Raw genomic sequence first — 22,870 nt, 5'->3', positions numbered from 1 at the left:
GCGTTTGGGCCTCCGATGGCAGCCAGGTTTGGAGGAGGGGGCAGCTTTGGTCTGGGAGAAATCCTCGTCCTTATGGAATTTTTGTAGGCAAAAGCCCTGCATGGGCCGCAGGCAAGTTGACTCCGAAAGGAGGCACTTTTCCCCAGGAAGCCAAACTCAAGAACCCTCAATGCAGGTGTCATTTTGTGGGGCGCGTTTGGGCCTCCGATGGCAGCCAGGTTTGGAGGAGGGGGCAGCTTTGGTCTGGGAGAAATCCTCGTCCTTATGGAATTTTTGGAGGCAAAAGCCCAGGACGGGCCGCAGGCAAGTTAGGCAAGTTGGCTCCGAAAGGAGGCACTTTTCCCCAAGAAGCCAAACTCAAGAGCCCACTTGGCAGATGTCATTTTGTGGGGCGCATTTGGGCCTCCGATGGCAGCCAGGTTTGGAGGAGGGGGCAGCTTTGGTCTGGGAGAAATCCTCGTCCTTATGGAATTTTTGTAGTCTAAAGCCCAGCACGGGCCGCAGGCTAGTTAGGCAAGTTGGCTTTGAAAGGAGGCACTTTCCCCCAAGAAGCCAAACTCAAGAGCCCACTTGGCAGGTGTCATTTTGTGGGGCGCGTTTGGGCCTCCGATGGCAGCCAGGTTTGGAGGAGGGGGCAGCTTTGGTCTGGGAGAAATCCTGGTCGTTATGGAATTTTTGGAGGCAAAAGGCCAGGACGGGCCGCAGGCAAGTTAGGCAAGTTGGCTCCGAAAGGAGGCACTTTTCCCCAAGAAGCCAAACTCAAGAGCCCACTTGGCAGATGTCATTTTGTGGGGCGCATTTGGGCCTCTGATGGCAGCCAGGTTTGGAGGAGGGGGCAGCTTTGGTCTGGGAGAAATCCTCGTCCTTATGGAATTTTTGTAGTCTAAAGCCCAGCACGGGCCGCAGGCTAGTTAGGCAAGTTGGCTTTGAAAGGAGGCACTTTCCCCCAAGAAGCCAAACTCAAGAGCCCACTTGGCAGGTGTCATTTTGTAGGGCGCGTTTGGGCCTCCAATGGCAGCCAGGTTTGGAGGAGGGGGCAGCTTTGGTCTGGGAGAAATCCTCGTCCTTATGGAATTTTTGTAGGCAAAAGCCCAGGACGGGCCGCAGGCAAGTTGGCTTTGAAAGGAGGTACTTCCACCCAAGAAGCCAAACTCAAGAGCCCACTTGGCAGATGTCATTTTGTAGGGCACGTTTGGGCCTCCGATGGCAGCCAGGTTTGGAGGAGGGGGCAGCTTTGGTCTGGGAGAAATCCTCGTCCTTATGGAATTTTTGTAGCAAAAGCCCGGGACGGGACACAGGCAAGTTGGTTTTGAAAGGAGTCACTTTTCCCCAAGAAGCCAAACTCAAGAGCCCACTTGGCAGGTGTCATTTTGTAGGGCACGTTTGGGCCTCCGATGGCAGCCAGGTTTGGAGGAGGGGGCAGCTTTGGCCTGGGAGAAATCCTCGTCCTTCTGGAATTTTTGTAGGCAAAAGCCCAGGACGGGCCGCAGGCAAGTTAGGCAAGTTGGCTCCGAAAGGAGGCACTTTTCCCCAAGAAGCCAAACTCAAGAACCCTCAATGCAGATGTCATTTTGTGGGGCGCGTTTGGGCCTCCGATGGCAGCCAGGTTTGGAGGAGGGGGCAGCTTTGGTCTGGGAGAAATCCTCGTCCTTATGGAATTTTTGTAGTCAAAAGCCCAGCACGGGCCGCAGGCTAGTTAGGCAAGTTGGCTTTGAAAGGAGGCACTTTTCCGCAAGAAGCCAAACTCAAGAGCCCACTTGGTAAATGTCATTTTGTAGGGCGCGTTTGGGCCTCCGATGGCAGCCAGGTTTGGAGGAGGGGGCAGCTTTGGTCTGGGAGAAATCCTTGTCCTTATGGAATTTTTGTAGCAAAAGCCCAGGACGGGCCGCAGGCAAGTTGGCTTTGAAAGGAGGCACTTCCACCCAAGAAGCCAAACTCAAGAGCCCACTTGGCAGGTGTCATTTTGTGGGGCGCGTTTGGGCCTCCGATGGCAGCCAGGTTTGGAGGAGGGGGCAGCTTTGGTCTGGGAGAAATCCTCGTCCTTCTGGAATTTTTGGAGGCAAAAGCCCAGGACGGGCCGCAGGCAAGTTAGGCAATTTGGCTCCGAAAGGAGGCACTTTTCCCCAAGAAGCCAAACTCAAGAGCCCACTTGGCAGATGTCATTTTGTAGGGCGCGTTTGGGCCTCTGATGGCAGCCAGGTTTGGAGGAGGGGGCAGCTTTGGTCTGGGAGAAATCCTCGTCCTTCTGGAATTTTTGTAGGCAAAAGCCCAGCACAGGCCGCAGGCTAGTTAGGCAAGTTGGCTCCGAAAGGAGGCACTTTTCCCCAAGAAGCCAAACTCAAGAGCCCACTTGGCAGGTGTCATTTTGTAGGGCGCGTTTGGGCCTCCGATGGCAGCCAGGTTTGGAGGAGGGGGCAGCTTTGGTCTGGGAGAAATCCTCGTCCTTATGGAATTTTTGGAGGCAAAAGCCCTGCATGGGCCGCCGGCAAGTTGACTCCGAAAGGAGGCACTTTTCCCCAAGAAGCCAAACTCAAGAGCCCACTTGGCAGATGTCATTTTGTAGGGCGCGTTTGGGCCTCCGATGGCAGCCAGGTTTGGCGGAGGGGGCAGCTTTCGTCTGGGAGGAATCCTCGTCCTTATGGAATTTTTGTAGCAATCGTCCGGGACGGGACGCAGGCAAGTTGGTTTTGAAAGGAGTCACTTTTCCCCAAGAAGCCAAACTCAAGAGCCCACTTGGCAGATGTCATTTTGTAGGGCGCGTTTGGGCCTCCGATGGCAGCCAGGTTTGGAGGAGGGAGCAGCTTTGGTCTGGGAGAAATCCTTGTCCTTCTGGAATTTTTGTAGGCAAAAGCTCAGGACGGGCCGCAGGCAAGTTAGGCAAGTTGGCTTTGAAAGGAGGCACTTTTCCCCAAGAAGCCAAACTCAAGAGCCCACTTGGCAGGTGTCATTTTGTAGGGCGCGTTTGGGCCTCCGATGGCAGCCAGGTTTGGAGGAGGGGGCAGCTTTGGTCTGGGAGAAATCCTCGTCCTTATGGAATTTTTGTAGGCAAAACCCCTGCATGAGCCGCAGGCAAGTTGACTCCGAAAGGAGGCACTTTTCCCCAGAAAGCCAAACTCAAGAGCCCACTTGGCAGATGTCATTTTGTAGGGTGCGTTTGGGCCTCCGATGGCAGCGAGGTTTGGAGGAGGGGGCAGCTTTGGTCTGGGAGAAATCCTCGTCCTTATGGAATTTTTGTAGGCAAAAGCCCAGGACGGGCCGCAGACAAGTTGGCTTTGAAAGGAGGCACTTTTCCCCAAGAAGCCAAACTCAAGAGCCCACTTGGCAGATGTCATTTTGTAGGGCACGTTTCGGCCTCCGATGGCAGCCAGGTTTGGAGGAGGGGGCAGCTTTGGTCTGGGAGAAATCCTCGTCCTTATGGAATTTTTGTAGGCAAAAACTCCGCATGGGCCGCAGGCAAGTTAGGCAAGTTGCTTTGAAAGGAGGCACTTTCCCCCAAGAAGCCAAACTCAAGAACCCACAATGCAGATGTCATTTTGTAGGGCGCGTTTGGGCCTCCGATGGCAGCCAGGTTTGGAGGAGGGGGTAGCTTTGGTCTGGGAGAAATCCTCGTCCTTATGGAATTTTTGTAGCAAAAGCCCAGGATGGGCGGCAGGCAAGTTAGGCAAGTTGGCTCCGAAAGGAGGCACTTTTCCCCAAGAAGCCAAACTCAAGAACCCTCAATGCAGATGTCATTTTGTGGGGCGCGTTTGGGCCTCCGATGGCAGCCAGGTTTGGAGGAGGGGGCAGCTTTGGTCTGGGAGAAATCCTCGTCCTTATGGAATTTTTGTAGTCTAAAGCCCAGCACGGGCTGCAGGCAAGTTGGCTTTGAAAGGAGGCACTTTCCCCCAAGAAGCCAAACTCAGGAGCCCACTTGGCAGATGTCATTTTGTAGGGCGCGTTTGGGCCACCGATGGCAGCTAGGTTTGGAGGAGGGGGCAGCTTTGGTCTGGGAGAAATCCTCGTCCTTATGGAATTTTTGTAGGCAAAAGCCCAGAATGGGCTGCAGGCTAGTTAGGCAAGTTGGCTTTGAAAGGAGGCACTTTTCCGCAAGAAGCCAAACTCAAGAGCCCACTTGGCAGATGTCATTTTGTAGGGCGCGTTTGGGCCTCCGATGGCAGCCAGGTTTGGAGGAGGGGGCAGCTTTGGTCTGGGAGAAATCCTCGTCCTTATGGAATTTTTGGAGGCAAAAGCCCAGGACGGGCCGCAGGCAAGTTGGCTTTGAAAGGAGGCACTTCCACCCAAGAAGCCAAACTCAAGAGCCCACTTGGCAGGTGTCATTTTGTAGGGCACGTTTGGGCCTCCAATGGCAGCCAGGTTTGGAGGAGGGGGCAGCTTTGGTCTGGGAGAAATCCTCGTCCTTATGGAATTTTTGGAGGCAAACGCCCTGCATGGGCCGCAGGCAAGTTGACTCCGAAAGGAGGCACTTTTCCCCAGGAAGCCAAACTCAAGAACCCTCAATGCAGGTGTCATTTTGTGGGGCGCGTTTGGGCCTCCGATGGCAGCCAGGTTTGGAGGAGGGGGCAGCTTTGGTCTGGGAGAAATCCTCGTCCTTCTGGAATTTTTGGAGGCAAAAGCCCAGGACGGGCCGCAGGCAAGTTAGGCAATTTGGCTCCGAAAGGAGGCACTTTTCCCCAAGAAGCCAAACTCAAGAGCCCACTTGGCAGATGTCATTTTGTAGGGCGCGTTTGGGCCTCTGATGGCAGCCAGGTTTGGAGGAGGGGGCAGCTTTGGTCTGGGAGAAATCCTCGTCCTTATGGAATTTTTGTAGGCAAAAGCCCAGCACGGGCCGCAGGCTAGTTAGGCAAGTTGGCTTTGAAAGGAGGCACTTTTCCCCAAGAAGCCAAACTCAAGAGCCCACTTGGCAGGTGTCATTTTGTAGGGCGCGTTTGGGCCTCCGATGTCAGCCAGGTTTGGAGGAGGGGGCAGCTTTGGTCTGGGAGAAATCCTCGTCCTTATGGAATTTTTGGAGGCAAAAGCCCTGCATGGGCCGCCGGCAAGTTGACTCCGAAAGGAGGCACTTTTCCCCAAGAAGCCAAACTCAAGAGCCCACTTGGCAGATGTCATTTTGTAGGGCGCGTTTGGGCCTCCGATGGCAGCCAGGTTTGGCGGAGGGGGCAGCTTTGGTCTGGGAGGAATCCTCGTCCTTATGGAATTTTTGTTGGCAAAAGCCCTGCATGGGCCGCCGGCAAGTTGACTCCGAAAGGAGGCAATTTTCCCCAAGAAGCCAAACTCAAGAGCCCACTTGGCAGGTGTCATTTTGTAGGGCGCGTTTGGGCCTCCGATGGCAGCCAGGTTTGGAGGAGGGGGCAGCTTTGGTCTGGGAGAAATCCTCGTCCTTATGGAATTTTTGTAGGCAAAACCCCTGCATGAGCCGCAGGCAAGTTGACTCCGAAAGGAGGCACTTTTCCCCAGAAAGCCAAACTCAAGAGCCCACTTGGCAGATGTCATTTTGTAGGGCGCGTTTGGGCCTCCGATGCCAGCCAGGTTTGGAGGAGGGGGCAGCTTTGGTCTGGGAGGAATCCTCGTCCTTATGGAATTTTTGTAGCAAAAGCCCGGGACGGGACGCAGGCAAGTTGGCTTTGAAAGGAGGCACTTTTCCCCAAGAAGCCAAACTCAAGAGCCCACTTGGCAGGTGTCATTTTGTGGGGCGCGTTTGGGCCTCCGATGGCAGCCAGGTTTGGAGGAGGGGGCAGCTTTGGTCTGGGAGAAATCCTCGTCCTTCTGGAATTTTTGGAGGCAAAAGCCCAGGACGGGCCGCAGGCAAGTTAGGCAATTTGGCTCCGAAAGGAGGCACTTTTCCCCAAGAAGCCAAACTCAAGAGCCCACTTGGCAGATGTCATTTTGTAGGGCGCGTTTGGGCCTCTGATGGCAGCCAGGTTTGGAGGAGGGGGCAGCTTTGGTCTGGGAGAAATCCTCGTCCTTATGGAATTTTTGTAGGCAAAAGCCCAGCACAGGCCGCAGGCTAGTTAGGCAAGTTGGCTCCGAAAGGAGGCACTTTTCCCCAAGAAGCCAAACTCAAGAGCCCACTTGGCAGGTGTCATTTTGTAGGGCGCGTTTGGGCCTCCGATGGCAGCCAGGTTTGGAGGAGGGGGCAGCTTTGGTCTGGGAGAAATCCTCGTCCTTATGGAATTTTTGGAGGCAAAAGCCCTGCATGGGCCGCCGGCAAGTTGACTCCGAAAGGAGGCACTTTTCCCCAAGAAGCCAAACTCAAGAGCCCACTTGGCAGATGTCATTTTGTAGGGCGCGTTTGGGCCTCCGATGGCAGCCAGGTTTGGCGGAGGGGGCAGCTTTCGTCTGGGAGGAATCCTCGTCCTTATGGAATTTTTGTAGCAATCGTCCGGGACGGGACGCAGGCAAGTTGGTTTTGAAAGGAGTCACTTTTCCCCAAGAAGCCAAACTCAAGAGCCCACTTGGCAGATGTCATTTTGTAGGGCGCGTTTGGGCCTCCGATGGCAGCCAGGTTTGGAGGAGGGGGCAGCTTTGGTCTGGGAGAAATCCTTGTCCTTCTGGAATTTTTGTAGGCAAAAGCTCAGGACGGGCCGCAGGCAAGTTAGGCAAGTTGGCTTTGAAAGGAGGCACTTTTCCCCAAGAAGCCAAACTCAAGAGCCCACTTGGCAGGTGTCATTTTGTAGGGCGCGTTTGGGCCTCCGATGTCAGCCAGGTTTGGAGGAGGGGGCAGCTTTGGTCTGGGAGAAATCCTCGTCCTTATGGAATTTTTGTAGACAAAACCCCTGCATGAGCCGCAGGCAAGTTGACTCCGAAAGGAGGCACTTTTCCCCAGAAAGCCAAACTCAAGAGCCCACTTGGCAGATGTCATTTTGTAGGGTGCGTTTGGGCCTCCGATGGCAGCCAGGTTTGGAGGAGGGGGCAGCTTTGGTCTGGGAGAAATCCTCGTCCTTATGGAATTTTTGTAGGCAAAAGCCCAGGACGGGCCGCAGACAATTTGGCTTTGAAAGGAGGTACTTCCACCCAAGAAGCCAAACTCAAGAGCCCACTTGGCAGATGTCATTTTGTAGGGCACGTTTCGGCCTCCGATGGCAGCCAGGTTTGGAGGAGGGGGCAGCTTTGGTCTGGGAGAAATCCTCGTCCTTATGGAATTTTTGTAGGCAAAAACTCCGCATGGGCCGCAGGCAAGTTAGGCAAGTTGCTTTGAAAGGAGGCACTTTCCCCCAAGAAGCCAAACTCAAGAACCCACAATGCAGATGTCATTTTGTAGGGCGCGTTTGGGCCTCCGATGGCAGCCAGGTTTGGAGGAGGGGGCAGCTTTGGTCTGGGAGAAATCCTCGTCCTTATGGAATTTTTGTAGCAAAAGCCCAGGATGGGCGGCAGGCAAGTTAGGCAAGTTGGCTCCGAAAGGAGGCACTTTTCCCCAAGAAGCCAAACTCAAGAACCCTCAATGCAGATGTCATTTTGTGGGGCGCGTTTGGGCCTCCGATGGCAGCCAGGTTTGGAGGAGGGGGCAGCTTTGGTCTGGGAGAAATCCTCGTCCTTATGGAATTTTTGTAGTCTAAAGCCCAGCACGGGCTGCAGGCAAGTTGGCTTTGAAAGGAGGCACTTTCCCCCAAGAAGCCAAACTCAGGAGCCCACTTGGCAGATGTCATTTTGTAGGGCGCGTTTGGGCCACCGATGGCAGCCAGGTTTGGAGGAGGGGGCAGCTTTGGTCTGGGAGAAATCCTCGTCCTTATGGAATTTTTGTAGGCAAAAGCCCAGAATGGGCTGCAGGCTAGTTAGGCAAGTTGGCTTTGAAAGGAGGCACTTTTCCGCAAGAAGCCAAACTCAAGAGCCCACTTGGCAGATGTCATTTTGTAGGGCGCGTTTGGGCCTCCGATGGCAGCCAGGTTTGGAGGAGGGGGCAGCTTTGGTCTGGGAGAAATCCTCGTCCTTATGGAATTTTTGTACTCAAAAGCCCAGGACGGGCCGCAGGCAAGTTGGCTTTGAAAGGAGGCACTTCCACCCAAGAAGCCAAACTCAAGAGCCCACTTGGCAGGTGTCATTTTGTAGGGCACGTTTGGGCCTCCAATGGCAGCCAGGTTTGGAGGAGGGGGCAGCTTTGGTCTGGGAGAAATCCTCGTCCTTATGGAATTTTTGGAGGCAAACGCCCTGCATGGGCCGCAGGCAAGTTGACTCCGAAAGGAGGCACTTTTCCCCAGGAAGCCAAACTCAAGAACCCTCAATGCAGGTGTAATTTTGTGGGGCGCGTTTGGGCCTCCGATGGCAGCCAGGTTTGGAGGAGGGGGCAGCTTTGGTCTGGGAGAAATCCTCGTCCTTCTGGAATTTTTGGAGGCAAAAGCCCAGGACGGGCCGCAGGCAAGTTAGGCAATTTGGCTCCGAAAGGAGGCACTTTTCCCCAAGAAGCCAAACTCAAGAGCCCACTTGGCAGATGTCATTTTGTAGGGCGCGTTTGGGCCTCTGATGGCAGCCAGGTTTGGAGGAGGGGGCAGCTTTGGTCTGGGAGAAATCCTCGTCCTTATGGAATTTTTGTAGGCAAAAGCCCAGCACGGGCCGCAGGCTAGTTAGGCAAGTTGGCTCCGAAAGGAGGCACTTTTCCCCAAGAAGCCAAACTCAAGAGCCCACTTGGCAGGTGTCATTTTGTAGGGCGCGTTTGGGCCTCCGATGTCAGCCAGGTTTGGAGGAGGGGGCAGCTTTGGTCTGGGAGAAATCCTCGTCCTTATGGAATTTTTGGAGGCAAAAGCCCTGCATGGGCCGCCGGCAAGTTGACTCCGAAAGGAGGCACTTTTCCCCAAGAAGCCAAACTCAAGAGCCCACTTGGCAGATGTCATTTTGTAGGGCGCGTTTGGGCCTCCGATGGCAGCCAGGTTTGGCGGAGGGGGCAGCTTTGGTCTGGGAGGAATCCTCGTCCTTATGGAATTTTTGTTGGCAAAAGCCCTGCATGGGCCGCCGGCAAGTTGACTCCGAAAGGAGGCTATTTTCCCCAAGAAGCCAAACTCAAGAGCCCACTTGGCAGGTGTCATTTTGTAGGGCGCGTTTGGGCCTCCGATGGCAGCCAGGTTTGGAGGAGGGGGCAGCTTTGGTCTGGGAGAAATCCTCGTCCTTATGGAATTTTTGTAGGCAAAACCCCTGCATGAGCCGCAGGCAAGTTGACTCCGAAAGGAGGCACTTTTCCCCAGAAAGCCAAACTCAAGAGCCCACTTGGCAGGTGTCATTTTGTAGGGCGCGTTTGGGCCTCCGATGGCAGCCAGGTTTGGAGGAGGGGGCAGCTTTGGTCTGGGAGAAATCCTCGTCCTTATGGAATTTTTGGAGGCAAAAGCCCTGCATGGGCCGCCGGCAAGTTGACTCCGAAAGGAGGCACTTTTCCCCAAGAAGCCAAACTCAAGAGCCCACTTGGCAGATGTCATTTTGTAGGGCGCGTTTGGGCCTCCGATGGCAGCCAGGTTTGGCGGAGGGGGCAGCTTTGGTCTGGGAGGAATCCTCGTCCTTATGGAATTTTTGTAGCAATCGTCCGGGACGGGACGCAGGCAAGTTGGTTTTGAAAGGAGTCACTTTTCCCCAAGAAGCCAAACTCAAGAGCCCACTTGGCAGATGTCATTTTGTAGGGCGCGTTTGGGCCTCCGATGGCAGCCAGGTTTGGAGGAGGGGGCAGCTTTGGTCTGGGAGAAATCCTTGTCCTTCTGGAATTTTTGTAGGCAAAAGCTCAGGACGGGCCGCAGGCAAGTTAGGCAAGTTGGCTTTGAAAGGAGGCACTTTTCCCCAAGAAGCCAAACTCAAGAGCCCACTTGGCAGGTGTCATTTTGTAGGGCGCGTTTGGGCCTCCGATGGCAGCCAGGTTTGGAGGAGGGGGCAGCTTTGGTCTGGGAGAAATCCTCGTCCTTATGGAATTTTTGTAGGCAAAACCCCTGCATGAGCCGCAGGCAAGTTGACTCCGAAAGGAGGCACTTTTCCCCAGAAAGCCAAACTCAAGAGCCCACTTGGCAGATGTCATTTTGTAGGGTGCGTTTGGGCCTCCGATGGCAGCCAGGTTTGGAGGAGGGGGCAGCTTTGGTCTGGGAGAAATCCTCGTCCTTATGGAATTTTTGTAGGCAAAAGCCCAGGACGGGCCGCAGACAATTTGGCTTTGAAAGGAGGTACTTCCACCCAAGAAGCCAAACTCAAGAGCCCACTTGGCAGATGTCATTTTGTAGGGCACGTTTCGGCCTCCGATGGCAGCCAGGTTTGGAGGAGGGGGCAGCTTTGGTCTGGGAGAAATCCTCGTCCTTATGGAATTTTTGTAGGCAAAAACTCCGCATGGGCCGCAGGCAAGTTAGGCAAGTTGCTTTGAAAGGAGGCACTTTCCCCCAAGAAGCCAAACTCAAGAACCCACAATGCAGATGTCATTTTGTAGGGCGCGTTTGGGCCTCCGATGGCAGCCAGGTTTGGAGGAGGGGGCAGCTTTGGTCTGGGAGAAATCCTCGTCCTTATGGAATTTTTGTAGCAAAAGCCCAGGATGGGCGGCAGGCAAGTTAGGCAAGTTGGCTCCGAAAGGAGGCACTTTTCCCCAAGAAGCCAAACTCAAGAACCCTCAATGCAGATGTCATTTTGTGGGGCGCGTTTGGGCCTCCGATGGCAGCCAGGTTTGGAGGAGGGGGCAGCTTTGGTCTGGGAGAAATCCTCGTCCTTATGGAATTTTTGTAGTCTAAAGCCCAGCACGGGCTGCAGGCAAGTTGGCTTTGAAAGGAGGCACTTTCCCCCAAGAAGCCAAACTCAGGAGCCCACTTGGCAGATGTCATTTTGTAGGGCGCGTTTGGGCCACCGATGGCAGCTAGGTTTGGAGGAGGGGGCAGCTTTGGTCTGGGAGAAATCCTCGTCCTTATGGAATTTTTGTAGGCAAAAGCCCAGAATGGGCTGCAGGCTAGTTAGGCAAGTTGGCTTTGAAAGGAGGCACTTTTCCGCAAGAAGCCAAACTCAAGAGCCCACTTGGCAGATGTCATTTTGTAGGGCGCGTTTGGGCCTCCGATGGCAGCCAGGTTTGGAGGAGGGGGCAGCTTTGGTCTGGGAGAAATCCTCGTCCTTATGGAATTTTTGGAGGCAAAAGCCCAGGACGGGCCGCAGGCAAGTTGGCTTTGAAAGGAGGCACTTCCACCCAAGAAGCCAAACTCAAGAGCCCACTTGGCAGGTGTCATTTTGTAGGGCACGTTTGGGCCTCCAATGGCAGCCAGGTTTGGAGGAGGGGGCAGCTTTGGTCTGGGAGAAATCCTCGTCCTTATGGAATTTTTGGAGGCAAACGCCCTGCATGGGCCGCAGGCAAGTTGACTCCGAAAGGAGGCACTTTTCCCCAGGAAGCCAAACTCAAGAACCCTCAATGCAGGTGTAATTTTGTGGGGCGCGTTTGGGCCTCCGATGGCAGCCAGGTTTGGAGGAGGGGGCAGCTTTGGTCTGGGAGAAATCCTCGTCCTTCTGGAATTTTTGGAGGCAAAAGCCCAGGACGGGCCGCAGGCAAGTTAGGCAATTTGGCTCCGAAAGGAGGCACTTTTCCCCAAGAAGCCAAACTCAAGAGCCCACTTGGCAGATGTCATTTTGTAGGGCGCGTTTGGGCCTCTGATGGCAGCCAGGTTTGGAGGAGGGGGCAGCTTTGGTCTGGGAGAAATCCTCGTCCTTATGGAATTTTTGTAGGCAAAAGCCCAGCACGGGCCGCAGGCTAGTTAGGCAAGTTGGCTCCGAAAGGAGGCACTTTTCCCCAAGAAGCCAAACTCAAGAGCCCACTTGGCAGGTGTCATTTTGTAGGGCGCGTTTGGGCCTCCGATGTCAGCCAGGTTTGGAGGAGGGGGCAGCTTTGGTCTGGGAGAAATCCTCGTCCTTATGGAATTTTTGGAGGCAAAAGCCCTGCATGGGCCGCCGGCAAGTTGACTCCGAAAGGAGGCACTTTTCCCCAAGAAGCCAAACTCAAGAGCCCACTTGGCAGATGTCATTTTGTAGGGCGCGTTTGGGCCTCCGATGGCAGCCAGGTTTGGCGGAGGGGGCAGCTTTGGTCTGGGAGGAATCCTCGTCCTTATGGAATTTTTGTTGGCAAAAGCCCTGCATGGGCCGCCGGCAAGTTGACTCCGAAAGGAGGCAATTTTCCCCAAGAAGCCAAACTCAAGAGCCCACTTGGCAGGTGTCATTTTGTAGGGCGCGTTTGGGCCTCCGATGGCAGCCAGGTTTGGAGGAGGGGGCAGCTTTGGTCTGGGAGAAATCCTCGTCCTTATGGAATTTTTGTAGGCAAAACCCCTGCATGAGCCGCAGGCAAGTTGACTCCGAAAGGAGGCACTTTTCCCCAGAAAGCCAAACTCAAGAGCCCACTTGGCAGATGTCATTTTGTAGGGCGCGTTTGGGCCTCCGATGCCAGCCAGGTTTGGAGGAGGGGGCAGCTTTGGTCTGGGAGGAATCCTCGTCCTTATGGAATTTTTGTAGCAAAAGCCCGGGACGGGACGCAGGCAAGTTGGTTTTGAAAGGAGTCACTTTTCCCCAAGAAGCCAAACTCAAGAGCCCACTTGGCAGGTGTCATTTTGTGGGGCGCGTTTGGGCCTCCGATGGCAGCCAGGTTTGGAGGAGGGGGCAGCTTTGGTCTGGGAGAAATCCTCGTCCTTATGGAATTTTTGTAGGCAAAAAACCCGCATGGGCCGCAGGCAAGTTAGGCAAGTTGACTCCGAAAGGAGGCACTTTTCCCCAAGAAGCCAAACTCAAGAACCCTCAATGCAGATGTCATTTTGTGGGGCGCGTTTGGGCCTCCGATGGCAGCCAGGTTTGGAGGAGGGGGCAGCTTTGGTCTGGGAGAAATCCTCGTCCTTATGGAATTTTTGTAGTCTAAAGCCCAGCACGGGCTGCAGGCTAGTTAGGCAAGTTGGCTTTGAAAGGAGGCACTTTTCCGCAAGAAGCCAAACTCAAGAGCCCACTTGGCAGATGTCATTTTGTAGGGCGCGTTTGAGCCTCCGATGGCAGCCAGGTTTGGAGGAGGGGGCAGCTTTGGTCTGGGAGAAATCCTCGTCCTTATGGAATTTTTGGAGGCAAAAGCCCAGGACGGGCCGCAGGCAAGTTGGCTTTGAAAGGAGGCACTTCCACCCAAGAAGCCAAACTCAAGAGCCCACTTGGCAGGTGTCATTTTGTAGGGCACGTTTGGGCCTCCGATGGCAGCCAGGTTTGGAGGAGGGGGCAGCTTTGGTCTGGGAGAAATCCTCGTCCTTCTGGAATTTTTGTAGGCAAAAGCCCTGCATGGGCCGCAGGCAAGTTGACTCCGAAAGGAGGCACTTTTCCCCAGGAAGCCAAACTCAAGAACCCTCAATGCAGGTGTCATTTTGTGGGGCGCGTTTGGGCCTCCGATGGCAGCCAGGTTTGGAGGAGGGGGCAGCTTTGGTCTGGGAGAAATCCTCGTCCTTATGGAATTTTTGTAGGCAAAAGCCCAGGACGGGCCGCAGGCAAGTTGGCTTTGAAAGGAGGCACTTCCACCCAAGAAGCCAAACTCAAGAGCCCACTTGGCAGATGTCATTTTGTAGGGCACGTTTGGGCCTCCGATGGCAGCCAGGTTTGGAGGAGGGGGCAGCTTTGGTCTGGGAGAAATCCTCGTCCTTATGGAATTTTTGTAGCAAAAGCCCAGGACGGGCCGCAGGCAAGTTAGGCAAGTTGGCTTTGAAAGGAGGCACTTTTCCCCAAGAAGCCAAACTCAAGAACCCTCAATGCAGATGTCATTTTGTGGGGCGCGTTTGGGCCTCCGATGGCAGCCAGGTTTGGAGGAGGGGGCAGCTTTGGTCTGGGAGAAATCCTCGTCCTTATGGAATTTTTGTAGTCTAAAGCCCAGCACGGGCTGCAGGCAAGTTGGCTTTGAAACGAGGCACTTTCCCCCAAGAAGCCAAACTCAAGAGCCCACTTGGCAGATGTCATTTTGTGGGGCGCGTTTGGGCCTCTGATGGCAGCCAGGTTTGGAGGAGGGGGCAGATTTGGTCTGGGAGAAATCCTCGTCGTTATGGAATTTTTGTAGTCTAATGCCCAGCACGGGCCGCAGGCTAGTTAGGCAAGTTGGCTTTGAAAGGAGGCACTTTCCCCCAAGAAGCCAAACTCAAGAGCCCACTTGGCAGATGTCATTTTGTAGGGCGCGTTTGGGCCTCCGATGGCAGCCAGGTTTGGAGGAGGGGGCAGCTTTGGTCTGGGAGAAATCCTCGTCCTTCTGGAATTTTTGTAGGCAAAAGCCCAGGACGGGCCGCAGGCAAGTTGGCTTTGAAAGGAGGCACTTCCACCCAAGAAGCCAAACTCAAGAGCCCACTTGGCAGATGTCATTTTGTAGGGCACGTTTGGGCCTCCGATGGCAGCCAGGTTTGGAGGAGGGGGCAGCTTTGGTCTGGGAGAAATCCTCGTCCTTATGGAATTTTTGTAGGCAAAAACCCCGCATGGGCCGCAGGCAAGTTAGGCAAGTTGACTCCGAAAGGAGGCACTTTTCCCCAAGAAGCCAAACTCAAGAACCCTCAATGCAGATGTCATTTTGTGGGGCGCGTTTGGGCCTCCGATGGCAGCCAGGTTTGGAGGAGGGGGCAGCTTTGGTCTGGGAGAAATCCTCGTCCTTATGGAATTTTTGTAGTCTAAAGCCCAGCACGGGCCGCAGGCTAGTTAGGCAAGTTGGCTTTGAAAGGAGGCACTTTTCCGCAAGAAGCCAAACTCAAGAGCCCACTTGGCAGATGTCATTTTGTAGGGCGCGTTTGGGCCTCCGATGGCAGCCAGGTTTGGAGGAGGGGGCAGCTTTGGTCTGGGAGAAATCCTCGTCCTTATGGAATTTTTGGAGGCAAAAGCCCAGGACGGGCCGCAGGCAAGTTGGCTTTGAAAGGAGGCACTTCCACCCAAGAAGCCAAACTCAAGAGCCCACTTGGCAGGTGTCATTTTGTAGGGCACGTTTGGGCCTCCGATGGCAGCCAGGTTTGGAGGAGGGGGCAGCTTTGGTCTGGGAGAAATCCTCGTCCTTCTGGAATTTTTGTAGGCAAAAGCCCTGCATGGGCCGCAGGCAAGTTGACTCCGAAAGGAGGCACTTTTCCCCAGGAAGCCAAACTCAAGAACCCTCAATGCAGGTGTCATTTTGTGGGGCGCGTTTGGGCCTCCGATGGCAGCCAGGTTTGGAGGAGGGGGCAGCTTTGGTCTGGGAGAAATCCTCGTCCTTATGGAATTTTTGTAGGCAAAAGCCCAGGACGGGCCGCAGGCAAGTTGGCTTTGAAAGGAGGCACTTCCACCCAAGAAGCCAAACTCAAGAGCCCACTTGGCAGATGTCATTTTGTAGGGCACGTTTGGGCCTCCGATGGCAGCCAGGTTTGGAGGAGGGGGCAGCTTTGGTCTGGGAGAAATCCTCGTCCTTATGGAATTTTTGTAGCAAAAGCCCAGGACGGGCCGCAGGCAAGTTAGGCAAGTTGGCTTTGAAAGGAGGCACTTTTCCCCAAGAAGCCAAACTCAAGAACCCTCAATGCAGATGTCATTTTGTGGGGCGCGTTTGGGCCTCCGATGGCAGCCAGGTTTGGAGGAGGGGGCAGCTTTGGTCTGGGAGAAATCCTCGTCCTTATGGAATTTTTGTAGTCTAAAGCCCAGCACGGGCTGCAGGCAAGTTGGCTTTGAAACGAGGCACTTTCCCCCAAGAAGCCAAACTCAAGAGCCCACTTGGCAGATGTCATTTTGTGGGGCGCGTTTGGGCCTCTGATGGCAGCCAGGTTTGGAGGAGGGGGCAGATTTGGTCTGGGAGAAATCCTCGTCGTTATGGAATTTTTGTAGTCTAATGCCCAGCACGGGCCGCAGGCTAGTTAGGCAAGTTGGCTTTGAAAGGAGGCACTTTCCCCCAAGAAGCCAAACTCAAGAGCCCACTTGGCAGATGTCATTTTGTAGGGCGCGTTTGGGCCTCCGATGGCAGCCAGGTTTGGAGGAGGGGGCAGCTTTGGTCTGGGAGAAATCCTCGTCCTTCTGGAATTTTTGTAGGCAAAAGCCCAGGACGGGCCGCAGGCAAGTTGGCTTTGAAAGGAGGCACTTCCACCCAAGAAGCCAAACTCAAGAGCCCACTTGGCAGATGTCATTTTGTAGGGCACGTTTGGGCCTCCGATGGCAGCCAGGTTTGGAGGAGGGGGCAGCTTTGGTCTGGGAGAAATCCTCGTCCTTATGGAATTTTTGTAGGCAAAAACCCCGCATGGGCCGCAGGCAAGTTAGGCAAGTTGACTCCGAAAGGAGGCACTTTTCCCCAAGAAGCCAAACTCAAGAACCCTCAATGCAGATGTCATTTTGTGGGGCGCGTTTGGGCCTCCGATGGCAGCCAGGTTTGGAGGAGGGGGCAGCTTTGGTCTGGGAGAAATCCTCGTCCTTATGGAATTTTTGTAGTCTAAAGCCCAGCACGGGCCGCAGGCTAGTTAGGCAAGTTGGCTTTGAAAGGAGGCACTTTTCCGCAAGAAGCCAAACTCAAGAGCCCACTTGGCAGATGTCATTTTGTAGGGCGCGTTTGGGCCTCCGATGGCAGCCAGGTTTGGAGGAGGGGGCAGCTTTGGTCTGGGAGAAATCCTCGTCCTTATGGAATTTTTGTAGGCAAAAGCCCTGCACGGGCCGCAGGCAAGTTGGCTTTGAAAGGAGGCACTTCCACCCAAGAAGCCAAACTCAAGAGCCCACTTGGCAGGTGTCATTTTGTAGGGCACGTTTGGGCCTCCGATGGCAGCCAGGTTTGGAGGAGGGGGCAGCTTTGGTCTGGGAGAAATCCTCGTCCTTCTGGAATTTTTGTAGGCAAAAGCCCTGCATGGGCCGCAGGCAAGTTGACTCCGAAAGGAGGCACTTTTCCCCAGGAAGCCAAACTCAAGAACCCTCAATGCAGGTGTCATTTTGTGGGGCGCGTTTGGGCCTCCGATGGCAGCCAGGTTTGGAGGAGGGGGCAGCTTTGGTCTGGGAGAAATCCTCGTCCTTCTGGAATTTTTGTAGGCAAAAGCCCAGGACGGGCCGCAGGCAAGTTGGCTTTGAAAGGAGGCACTTCCACCCAAGAAGCCAAACTCAAGAGCCCACTTGGCAGATGTCATTTTGTAGGGCACGTTTGGGCCTCCGATGGCAGCCAGGTTTGGAGGAGGGGGCAGCTTTGGTCTGGGAGAAATCCTCGTCCTTATGGAATTTTTGTAGCAAAAGCCCAGGACGGGCCGCAGGCAAGTTAGGCAAGTTGGCTCCGAAAGGTGGCACTTTTCCCCAAGAAGCCAAACTCAAGAACCCTCAATGCAGATGTCATTTTGTGGGGCGCGTTTGGGCCTCCGATGGCAGCCAGGTTTGGAGGAGGGGGCAGCTTTGGTCTGGGAGAAATCCTCGTCCTTATGGAATTTTTGTAGTCTAAAGCCCAGCACGGGCTGCAGGCAAGTTGGCTTTGAAACGAGGCACTTTCCCCCAAGAAGCCAAACTCAAGAGCCCACTTGGAAGATGTCATTTTGTGGGGCGCGTTTGGGCCTCTGATGGCAGCCAGGTTTGGAGGAGGGGGCAGATTTGGTCTGGGAGAAATCCTCTTCGTTATGGAATTTTTGTAGTCTAATGCCCAGCACGGGCCGCAGGCTAGTTAGGCAAGTTGGCTTTGAAAGGAGGCACTTTTCCGCAAGAAGCCAAACTCAAGAGCCCACTTGGCAGATGTCATTTTGTAGGGCGCGTTTGGGCCTCCGATGGCAGCTAGGTTTGGAGGAGGGGGCAGCTTTGGTCTGGGAGAAATCCTCGTCCTTCTGGAATTTTTGTAGGCAAAAGCCCAGGACGGGCCGCAGGCAAGTTGGCTTTGAAAGGAGGCACTTCCACCCAAGAAGCCAAACTCAAGAGCCCACTTGGCAGATGTCATTTTGTAGGGCACGTTTGGGCCTCCGATGGCAGCCAGGTTTGGAGGAGGGGGCAGCTTTGGTCTGGGAGAAATCCTCGTCCTTCTGGAATTTTTGTAGCAAAAGCCCAGGACGGGCCGCAGGCAAGTTAGGCAAGTTGGCTCCGAAAGGAGGCACTTTTCCCCAAGAAGCCAAACTCAAGAACCCTCAATGCAGATGTCATTTTGTAGGGCGCGTTTGGGCCTCCGATGGCAGCCAGGTTTGGAGGAGGGGGCAGCTTTGGTCTGGGAGAAATCCTCGTCCTTATGGAATTTTTGTAGTCTAAAGCCCAGCACGGGCTGCAGGCAAGTTGGCTTTGAAACGAGGCACTTTCCCCCAAGAAGCCAAACTCAGGAGCCCACTTGGCAGATGTCATTTTGTAGGGCGCGTTTGGGCCACCGATGGCAGCTAGGTTTGGAGGTGGGGGCAGCTTTGGTCTGGGAGAAATCCTCGTCCTTATGGAATTTTTGTAGCAAAAGCCCAGAATGGGCTGCAGGCTAGTTAGGCAAGTTGGCTTTGAAAGGAGGCACTTTTCCGCAAGAAGCCAAACTCAAGAGACCACTTGGCAGATGTCATTTTGTAGGGCGCGTTTGGGCCTCCGATGGCAGCCAGGTTTGGAGGAGGGGGCAGCTTTGGTCTGGGAGAAATCCTCGTCCTTATGGAATTTTTGTAGGCAAAAGCCCAGCACGGGCTGCAGGCAAGTTGGCTTTGAAAGGAGGCACTTCCACCCAAGAAGCCAAACTCAAGAGCCCACTTGGCAGGTGTCATTTTGTAGGGCAGGTTTGGGCCTCCGATGGCAGCCAGGTTTGGAGGAGGGGGCAGCTTTGGTCTGGGAGAAATCCTCGTCCTTCTGGAATTTTTGTAGGCAAAAGCCCTGCATGGGCCGCAGGCAAGTTGACTCCGAAAGGAGGCACTTTTCCCCAGGAAGCCAAACTCAAGAACCCTCAATGCAGGTGTCATTTTGTGGGGCGCGTTTGGGCCTCCGATGGCAGCCAGGTTTGGAGGAGGGGGCAGCTTTGGTCTGGGAGAAATCCTCGTCCTTATGGAATTTTTGTAGGCAAAAGCCCAGGACGGGCCGCAGGCAAGTTGGCTTTGAAAGGAGGCACTTCCACCCAAGAAGCCAAACTCAAGAGCCCACTTGGCAGATGTCATTTTGTAGGGCACGTTTGGGCCTCCGATGGAAGCCAGGTTTGGAGGAGGGGGCAGCTTTGGTCTGGGAGAAATCCTCGTCCTTATGGAATTTTTGTAGTCTAAAGCCCAGCACGGGCTGCAGGCAAGTTGGCTTTGAAACGAGGCACTTTCCCCCAAGAAGCCAAACTCAGGAGCCCACTTGGCAGATGTCATTTTGTAGGGCGCGTTTGGGCCACCGATGGCAGCTAGGTTTGGAGGAGGGGGCAGCTTTGGTCTGGGAGAAATCCTCGTCCTTATGGAATTTTTGTAGCAAAAGCCCAGAATGGGCTGCAGGCTAGTTAGGCAAGTTGGCTTTGAAAGGAGGCACTTTTCCGCAAGAAGCCAAACTCAAGAGACCACTTGGCAGATGTCATTTTGTAGGGCGCGTTTGGGCCTCCGATGGCAGCCAGGTTTGGAGGAGGGGGCAGCTTTGGTCTGGGAGAAATCCTCGTCCTTATGGAATTTTTGTAGGCAAAAGCCCAGGACGGGCTGCAGGCAAGTTGGCTTTGAAAGGAGGCACTTCCACCCAAGAAGCCAAACTCAAGAGCCCACTTGGCAGGTGTCATTTTGTAGGGCACGTTTGGGCCTCCGATGGCAGCCAGGTTTGGAGGAGGGGGCAGCTTTGGTCTGGGAGAAATCCTCGTCCTTATGGAATTTTTGTAGGCAAAAGCCCTGCATGGGCCGCAGGCAAGTTGACTCCGAAAGGAGGCACTTTTCCCCAGGAAGCCAAACTCAAGAACCCTCAATGCAGGTGTCATTTTGTGGGGCGCGTTTGGGCCTCCGATGGCAGCCAGGTTTGGAGGAGGGGGCAGCTTTGGTCTGGGAGAAATCCTCGTCCTTCAGGAATTTTTGGAGGCAAAAGCCCAGGACGGGCCGCAGGCAAGTTAGGCAAGTTGGCTCCGAAAGGAGGCACTTTTCCCCAAGAAGCCAAACTCAAGAGCCCACTTGGCAGATGTCATTTTGTGGGGCGCGTTTGGGCCTCCGATGGCAGCCAGGTTTGGAGGAGGGGGCAGCTTTGGTCTGGGAGAAATCCTCGTCCTTATGGAATTTTTGTCGGCAAAAGCCCTGCATGGGCCGCAGGCAAGTTGACTCCGAAAGGAGGCACATTTCCCCAGAAAGCCAAACTCAAGAGCCCACTTGGCAGATGTCATTTTGTAGGGCGCGTTTGGGCCTCCGATGGCAGCCAGGTTTGGAGGAGGGGGCAGCTTTGGTCTGGGAGGAATCCTCGTCCTTATGGAATTTTTGTAGGCAAAAGCCCAGCACGGGCCGCAGGCTAGTTAGGCAAGATGGCTCCGAAAGGAGGCACTTTTCCCCAAGAAGCCAAACTCAAGAGCCCACTTGGCAGGTGTCATTTTGTAGGGCGCGTTTGGGCCTCCGATGGCAGCCAGGTTTGGAGGAGGGGGCAGCTTTGGTCTGGGAGAAATCCTCGTCCTTATGGAATTTTTGGAGGCAAAAGCCCTGCATGGGCCGCCGGCATGTTGACTCCGAAAGGAGGCACTTTTCCGCAAGAAGCCAAACTCAAGAGCCCGCTTGGCAGATGTCATTTTGTAGGGCGCGTTTGGGCCTCCGATGGTAGCCAGGTTTGGCGGAGGCGGCAGCTTTGGTCTGGGAGGAATCCTCGTCCTTATGGAATTTTTGTAGCAAAAGCCCGGGATGGGCCGCAGGCAAGTTGGGCAAGTTGGCTCCGAAAGGAGGCACTTTTCCCCAAGAAGCCAAACTCAAGAACCCTCAATGCAGATGTCATTTTGTGGGGCGCGTTTGGGCCTCCGATGGCAGCCAGGTTTGGAGGAGGGGGCAGCTTTGGTCTGGGAGAAATCCTCGTCCTTATGGAATTTTTGTAGTCTAAAGCCCAGCACGGGCTGCAGGCAAGTTGGCTTTGAAAGGAGGCACTTTCCCCAAGAAGCCAAACTCAAGAGCCCACTTGGCAGGTGTCATTTTGTAGGGCGCGTTTGGGCCACCGATGGCAGCCAGGTTTGGAGGAGGGGGCAGCTTTGGTCTGGGAGAAATCCTCGTCCTTATGGAATTTTTGTAGTCTAAAGCCCAGCACGGGCCGCAGGCTAGTTAGGCAAGTTGGCTTTGTAAGGAGGCACTTTTCCGCAAGAAGCCAAACTCAAGAGCCCACTTGGCAGATGTCATTTTGTAGGGCGCGTTTGGGCCTCCGATGGCAGCCAGGTTTGGAGGAGGGGGCAGCTTTGGTCTGGGAGAAATCCTCGTCCTTCTGGAATTTTTGTAGGCAAAAGCCCAGCACGGGCCGCAGGCAAGTTGGCTTTGAAAGGAGGCACTTCCACCCAAGAAGCCAAACTCAAGAGCCCACTTGGCAGATGTCATTTTGTAGGGCACGTTTGGGCCTCCGATGGCAGCCAGGTTTGGAGGAGGGGGCAGCTTTGGTCTGGGAGGAATCCTCGTCCTTATGGAATTTTTGTAGCAAAAGCCCGGGACGGGACACAGGCAAGTTGGTTTTGAAAGGAGTCACTTTTCCCCAAGAAGCCAAACTCAAGAGCCCACTTGGCAGGTGTCATTTTGTAGGGCACGTTTGGGCCTCCGATGGCAGCCAGGTTTGGAGGAGGGGGCAGCTTTGGTCTGGGAGAAATCCTCGTCCTTATGGAATTTTTGTAGGCTAAAGCCCAGGACGGGCCGCAGGCAAATTAGGCAAGTTGGCTCCGAAAGGAGGCACTTTTCCCCAAGAAGCCAAACTCAAGAACCCTCAATGCAGATGTCATTTTGTAGGGCGCGTTTGGGCCTCCGATGGCAGCCAGGTTTGGAGGAGGGGGCAGCTTTGGTCTGGGAGAAATCCTCGTCCTTATGGAATTTTTGTAGGCTAAAGCCCAGCACGGGCCGCAGGCTAGTTAGGCAAGGTGGCTTTGAAAGGAGGCACTTTTCCGCAAGAAGCCAAACTCAAGAGCCCACTTGGCAGATGTCATTTTGTAGGGCGCGTTTGGGCCTCCGATTGCAGCCAGGTTTGGAGGAGGGGGCAGCTTTGGTCTGGGAGAAATCCTCGTCCTTATGGAATTTTTGTAGGCAAATGCCCTGCATGGGCCGCAGGCAAGTTGACTCCGAATGGAGGCACTTTTCCCCAGGAAGCCAAACTCAAGAACCCTCAATGCAGGTGTCATTTTGTGGGGCGCGTTTGGGCCTCCGATGGCAGCCAGGTTTGGAGGAGGGGGCAGCTTTGGTCTGGGAGAAATCCTCGTCCTTATGGAATTTTTGGAGGCAAAAGCCCAGGACGGGCCGCAGGCAAGTTAGGCAATTTGGCTCCGCAAGGAGGCAATTTTCCCCAGAAAGCCAAACTCAAGAGCCCACTTGGCAGATGTCATTTTGTAGGGCACGTTTGTGCCTCTGATGGCAGCCAGGTTTGGAGGAGGGGGCAGCTTTGGTCTGGGAGAAATCCTCATCCTTATGGAATTTTTGTAGGCAAATGCCCTGCATGGGCCGCCGGCAAGTTGACTCCGAAAGGAGGCACTTTTCCCCAAGAAGCCAAACTCAAGAGCCCACTTGGCAGGTGTCATTTTGTAGGGCGCGTTTGGGCCTCCGATGGCAGCCAGGTTTGGAGGAGGGGGCAGCTTTGGTCTGGGAGAAATCCTCGTCCTTATGGAATTTTTGTAGTATAAAGCCCAGCACGGGCTGCAGGCAAGTTGGCTTTGAAAGGAGTCACTTTCCCCCAAGAAGCCAAACTCAAGAGCCCACTTGGCAGATGTCATTTTGTAGGGCGCGTTTGTGCCACCGATGGCAGCTAGGTTTGGAGGAGGGGGCAGCTTTGGTCTGGGAGAAATCCTCGTCCTTATGGAATTTTTGTAGGCAAAAGCCCAGAATGTGCTGCAGGCTAGTTAGGCAAGTTGACTCCTAAAGGAGGCACTTTTCCCCAAGAAGCCAAACTCAAG

The sequence above is a fragment of the Cinclus cinclus genome, chromosome 25, assembly GCF_963662255.1.
Source record: "Cinclus cinclus chromosome 25, bCinCin1.1, whole genome shotgun sequence".
Classification (NCBI taxonomy): domain Eukaryota; kingdom Metazoa; phylum Chordata; class Aves; order Passeriformes; family Cinclidae; genus Cinclus; species Cinclus cinclus.
The sequence above is the reverse complement of the archived record's forward strand: the minus strand, read 5'-3'. Positions refer to the sequence as shown.